Source organism: Vespa velutina, chromosome 8 (genome assembly GCF_912470025.1).
Source record: "Vespa velutina chromosome 8, iVesVel2.1, whole genome shotgun sequence".
Lineage (NCBI taxonomy): Eukaryota > Metazoa > Arthropoda > Insecta > Hymenoptera > Vespidae > Vespa > Vespa velutina.
This window is the reverse complement of record NC_062195.1, coordinates 3,598,368-3,604,892: the sequence shown is the minus strand read 5'-3', so window position 1 is coordinate 3,604,892 and position 6,525 is coordinate 3,598,368. Positions and strand designations below refer to the sequence as shown.

Sequence of the window (6,525 nt, the reverse complement as noted above, 5' to 3'; positions counted from 1 at the left end):
TCAATGAACGATCGAGAACAAATCAAACGACTGCTTTTGTTCTTATTAGATTTTTTTTTTTTTTTATATTGAAAATGTTCGATAATACAAAAGTAAGATCATCATTTCTATCATTTACATATTCTAGGAAATAGTAAAATCATAGGGTAATCAACGCTAATGTTTTCTCTTGCCATTATAAATGTTAATCACCCTCTCCTTCCCTTCGTGCATTGCACTATACTTACGTAACCTCTTACTCTTCTTCGCTACATATGTTTCTTTTTTTTTTTCTTTCTTTTTTTTTTTCCCCCTACAACTTCGGACGTTGCTCTCGCGAAGATGTACTTACCTGAAACAAAAAGAGAAAGAAAAACGTCATTAACTCTTCGCAGGCGTCAGAAACGCAAACGCGAGGTGTTAAAGTTCGCGTAACTTGGCCTTCCGCTTCCCGGTATGGGAAAATTATTGTGATAGGGCAAATATATCTATCCGGAGTTTCAAGCCGGCCCGAGATAGAAGAGGTCGAAAGGAGTCATCACGTAGGAAAAGAGAGAAAGACGTATTGGCACGAAAGTGTGTAAATACGGCTACCATGTAATACCATGTAACGTCGATTGCATTTAATTTCTTTAAGGAATCCATTGGAAGGATGAAGTCGGCAGTAAACGAAGAAGAAAACTCGCTTCCGATGTCGCGAACGTAAATTTTAAACCTCCGTGATCGTACTACGATTCGACACGGCCGAAAAAGATGGCGAGGCGCGTCCAATTTGTCGGTTAATCGCCGCGGCCAAGGGGTTAAACGTCCGCCCTCGGTCATTCTCAGCGTACATTTACGCGGCGGGCGCGACTAACTAGCCATTACTTTTTGATTTGTGCTTCGGAGTTTGTACGAGCGCGTTGAACCTTTATTGGCTGGCTTTAGGCGTCGGCGGTTGCGGTGTCAGCATCGGCAAAATAGCGTCGCTCGGTTTCGTATCGGCCTTGCCTCTTCCTCTGAAAGAGAGAGAGCGAGAGAGAGAGAGAGAAAGAGAGAGAGAGATAGAGAGAGAGAGAGAGAGAAAGATGGAGAGAAAGGGAGAGGGAGAGAGAAATGCGAGAGAAGACATTGATACTTTTATTGCGGCCTTTTGGCCTGTGGACGAGGTTTAAAGCGAGTCTCCATACAGCTATTTATTACGATAACAACGTTGTCGAACGCGTTTTGGTTCAAAGAAGCGCAAAATATTCTACTCAGACACGGGATTGGCATTACTTTCGGTCGGTAGGTGAAAATCCCTCGCTAAATTCTTATTTTTATCGACGAATGTTATCGATTCGCCGAGAAACGAAACGAAACGAAAGAAAACGAGAAAGAGAGAGAGAGAGAGAGAGAGGGAGAGAGAGAGAGAGAGAGAGAGATGGAGAGAGAAGAACGTAAAAAGAGGATGAGAAAGCCGCGTTGAAGAACGAAAGCCAAATTTATTAGCTTTGTCATATTTTCCTACTACTATTACGCGATTTCGTTTGCGAGATATGCAGTACGTCAATTATTTTACAAAATTTTATCATTCCACTCATGTACAATCCATTATTGAACAAGTCATACGAGTTACAAAGATACGGTCATATATCTTTCACAAATCCTGTTGGATTAAAAAGAAAACGAGAATGAAATGGTTGTATTCGTATTGCGTTTCTTTTCTTCTTTTTTTTTTTTTTTTTTTTTCTTTTTATCGTTGACACATTAGTACTTTGCAGTCTGGATGAGAGGGTGAGATTTTATCTGGACGATGGAATCGGGGCGGTTCCTAAAAACGTGGATTGGTGAGTAGGGTGCGAGAAACAGGCAGGTGTCGTGGCTTTGTCGAGCGTTTCTCGCACTGTCGTCGTCGCGAAGTTTCACACACGCAAGGTAGAGATTCATGTACATATGTTCAGTTCGCGAGGACGGCGGCGTTGCGTCGCTTTATCAGTGTCCAAAAGTACTGCTCGCATCTCGCGCATAACTCTAACGCAGAGGGCAACTTTTCAACTTTTTAACTCTCGCGCCAGCGAGCACGAAATCTTCCTGGCGCGCATGCGTTTTTCTCAGAGCAGAGACGCACACATTCATGAAAGAAGGCGTGATGTATAGCGTCTGCCTGCTATACTCTCGACTTGTGAAAGAAGAGGAGAGGAGTTCACTGGGCCTAAGGATGTCCATAGGATTTTCGTATTTTGTATATAGCGCCTCTCGACGGCCGGCGACCACCTTGATGGAAGATATGTATCTCCTGTAGAATTGCTACTTTACATTCCGTTTTTGGTAGGCACCGACTTCCAAGCTGAACCGCAACGCTACTCATTGGACCATGTTGAATCTCTACGAATCTTCTCTCTATCTCTCTCTCTCTCTCTCTCTCTCTCTCTCTCTCTCTCTCTCTCTCTACGTTCGCATGGAGAATGTCGCCGAACGTTTTTCGGCCGAACACCTTTCTTTCGTTGCTTTTTTTTCTTTAAGTTCTCGTTAGGTCAACGAACCATCGTGCTCGGTGCATACAAAATATCGACGTCAAATAAAAGAAAGTTCTTCACCGTAGTTCACCGAGTGGGCGTAACAGTTACTCTTATGCATATTTCAAAGACACGGAAGTGACCTTAACGATTACGTGTTATTCGTGTTAGTTAGTATCAAAAAAAAAAAAAAGCAAGCTTGTAGTTCGTTTTCCTGTGATCATTCTATTTATGTGATTTGTAATAGTCGTAAGAAGAAGCTCGGACGATGAAGAAAAATGATTTTTGAAGAAATCGGTTGGAATTTGGTAATAAAACGTATGTAAGTAACCATACGTACACGAGGTAGAACAAGCAAAAATATTCATAGGATATGTTTGAACGTACCTACGTAAGAGCGGGATGTTTTATCGCGACACGAAAGGTATCGTTGTAGTCTAAGACGTCGGGACGGCCCTTTCGAAATAATAGTAGATACGGAACACGAACGACGGACAGCGACGGGCGCGAGGGTAGCCCTTCTTCTTTCTTCTTCTCTCTCTATCTCTCTCTCTCTCTCTCTCTCTCTCTTTCTCTTTCTTTCGTGTGTATGCGTACACGAGGCGCAGATTTATTGCAAGTATGCTATGGAGGGAACGAAACAGCACGGAGAGAAGAAGAAACGGTGCCCGAGATGCGAATGGGAAAAAGAGAAAGATAAAGAAAGGGAGAAAGAGAGAGAGAGAGAGAGAGAGAGAGAGAGAAAGAGAGAGAGAGAGAGAGAAAGAGAGAGAAGGAGAATGAAACGTATGAAAGAAGGTATGAGAGAAAGGCTTTTGTAATATGTTGATATTTAATGATCCCAGGCGAAATAGTTTACGATCGACGTATTTATTAAATGGCGCTATTTAAGCCCCCTAACGTTTCACCGACCGCGTCGAACTAACGAGCCGCACTACGAGTATCCTCGTAGTACACTCTTGCGGAAAAGGGAATATGTATCTAGATGACTTGCGAACCGTGAAAATTGTAATTCGTATTAACGTATCATTCCAGTGCTAAGGTGGATAGGATCTTTCTCACCCTTTTCGCGGAGGTTCACCCCACGTGACACCTGTTAATTCCAGCGCCTCCTATCGCGAGAACGGACTTTAAATACCGAGAAAAGGTGCTTCGCGTGGCCGTTTTCGTTTCTCATTAGTCACGGTTGAACGTTTTTTTTTTTTTCCTTTCCTTTTCTTTTTTCTTTTTTTTCTTTCTTTTTTCTGCGTCCCGTCGAATTAAAGGGCCGACGCGAGAAACGGCGAAGGTGAGCGACAAGGAGATAGAGAAAGAGAAAAGAGAAAGAAGAGGATGAGAATAAGGATGAGGAGAAGAAGGAAGAGGAGAAGGAGAAGGAGGAGGAGGAGGAGGAGGAAAAGGAGAAAGGGTTGGAAGTCGAGGCGGTTGCGAATTTATTCAGTGGAGTGTACACCTTTAACCCCTTTCGTTTGGACCTGATATACGGCCGGGCGAAATAAAGAAGTCGTAAGGCCCTGGGCCAGCTCGAGCGCTCATGGACTCGCTTCGTTCCAGCTCCTCTCTACCTTCGACGTTCTCTCTTTCCCTCTCTTCTCCTCCATTCTCGCGAGTAAAAGAGAAAAAGAGAGATAGATAGATAGATAGAGAGAGAGAGAGAGAGAGAGAGAGAGGGACGTCTCGGCACCGCGAGCGAGTTGCAGCCCCAAGATCAATTATTATTACCAGTCGTAAATAAATATCAATATATTTCCTATACCCCTACCGCGGCTAGCCCTTTTTTCCTTTCCCCTCTACCATCTCCTCTATATCTCTCTTTCTCTCGTGCTAGTACGAACACTAAAAATCTACCTTCTCGCTAGTGCCGCTCGCGGTCTCTTTGTGACGCACACTGCGCTGGACGTCCAAGCTTGTCGAGCTATACAAGACTCTTGTACGATCGTATACGTTTCTCTTTGCTTCTTTCTCCTCTCCTTATCTTCTTTCTTTGCTCCTTCTCTCAAGAGGTAGAGGATAGAATTTACGTAGTATCATTCCAAGAATTCTTCGCTCGAGTCCGGACCCACGCACTTCTTCGTCGATCTTCCCGTAGACGAGAACCGCCGTATGGGAAAGCAATGAAAGATACACATGGGAAGAGAGAAAGAGGTAAAGAGGGAAAACGTTCAATATTTAATTGAAAAATCAAAAAATCGAACGTAGCGATATTATACATAGGTATGTAACAAGTCAGTCGATTATTGTAATCAAATTCGATCAAACGCAATTTACTTCGATCGTACAAGCCATCATTTGTTAAACGAAAATTTCGATCGATGTGGTTACATACACAGTTACATCATGCATACAGGCTTACTGACCATTTTAACCGCACGTCGAGGCTCGATGAAAAATCACGAGAGAAAGGGCACCGAAATCTCGTTGGTACGCGTACCGCGAAGAATAAAACGCGTACGTCGGCTCGATCGTGTTCGATTACCTCGTCCGATGGCAACAAATTGTCGGCCAGACAAGAAATATATTATCCTTACTGTCCTTAAGGCGTCGCAAATGCGTATACCAAGAAGAAAAAAATATAAAAGAGAGAGAGAGAGAGAGAGAGAGAGAGAGAGAGAGAGAGAGAATGAAAAAGAACGGTGCTTAGGCAAACTTATTCTCCTTTTTTCTTTTTTATCCTGAAAGAGCAAAGCGAGCGTCTTCTCTTTTCTTCTTTCAATTTGTCTCTATCTCTCTTTTTCTTTCTTTATTTCTTTCTCTCATTCTCGTAAAAGAGGAACTACCGTCTTGAGCGCACGCTCGCACCAGCTCGACATAGAAGAAGGTATAATGATATTAACTTAACATGCACCCGCTTGCATTATTATGATAATGTATTTAAATGTCAACTGTATGAACGAGCGTATAGGAGTCCACGTGCTTCGTTCGTTGCATTGCCTCTACTTCCTCTTCTTCCTTTTCTTCCTGTTCTTCTTCTTCTTTTTATCAGTACTTCTTTTTTTTTTTTTTTTTTTTTATTGCTACCACGCAAACGCATCATAGAGAATGAAAATCAACGTTAGTCTTACCATTGTATTGCGAAAGTGCAAGCGCCGTTCACATACACGAAACATACACACGAACGTACACATCCCTTCTTGGCAAAGAGAATCTCGAACGTGGCAGGTGCTGATAATAAGATTGTAATTTTACTTTTAAAACGACATAATTCTCTCCCGATAATATTTATCCAGGCAATGAACTTTTTTCCCCAAGTATATTATTTATCAAAGATCTAACGGAATATAATTTTGAAAGATATTTCTAGCGCTAGTAAAGCCGACACACACGAGCCGCAAATATAATAGAATCGCGATCACGTATAGCGGCGGAGAAGACAGAGAACGTAATTAGAGCATTCGTTTCACGAACCTCGACTAACGACGTAAAGAAATAACTAAGGAATTTACGATTATTCGTGGAAGAGCCAATGAAAATCGTTTATACATTCTCCATTGCGAAACTATCACGGAGAAATATTAATAGTGCGTAGAGTATCGTTATTTTTAAAAGTTTATTAAAAAAAAAAAAAACACTGTGTAAACTTTTATGTAATAAATATCCTATACGAGATATATAATATTATCTACAAGACATAAATAAAGATATTGAGAAAATGATTAAAAAAATATTCCATAAATAGTAGACTATTTTGAGTTTGACACGTCGGTCGAGTTGAGGATTCGTTGTTCCAAAAATAGAATCATGTAGCATAGAGTGTATATGTAAGAGTGTTCGTGAGAACTTACGTCGGTCGGGGAACTCGCGCGACCAAGAGAAGACTTGGTGGTTCTTCTGATAAATAATACATCTCGCGGAGGATGAATGTGGTAAGAAACCGACAAGCAACCACCATCGCCACGCCTTTGAGGTAGCCGGTGCCGCGTGGAACTTCGTCGATCACCGTGTACATACTCTCGTCTACTCTCTTTCCAGTGACTTTCTCATTAAGTTGCCTGTAATGTGTACACAGGTGTATACACTAACTTAAAAACACGTATACGTGTAATGTGTAAGAGTGTATATTTGATTCATA

The 6,525-nt window shown here is 41.9% G+C and overlaps 1 long non-coding RNA gene across 1 annotated transcript in view; it reads right to left on the bottom strand.

Moving 5' to 3' along the window:
• Positions 1–289: 289 nt before the first annotated feature.
• Positions 290–6,525, bottom strand: part of LOC124950917 — a 349,196-nt gene continuing 342,960 nt past the window's right edge. Inside the window, exon 3 of the long non-coding RNA XR_007101474.1 lies at positions 290–331. This is a non-coding gene — a long non-coding RNA (uncharacterized LOC124950917). The remainder of the gene's footprint in view (positions 332–6,525) is intronic.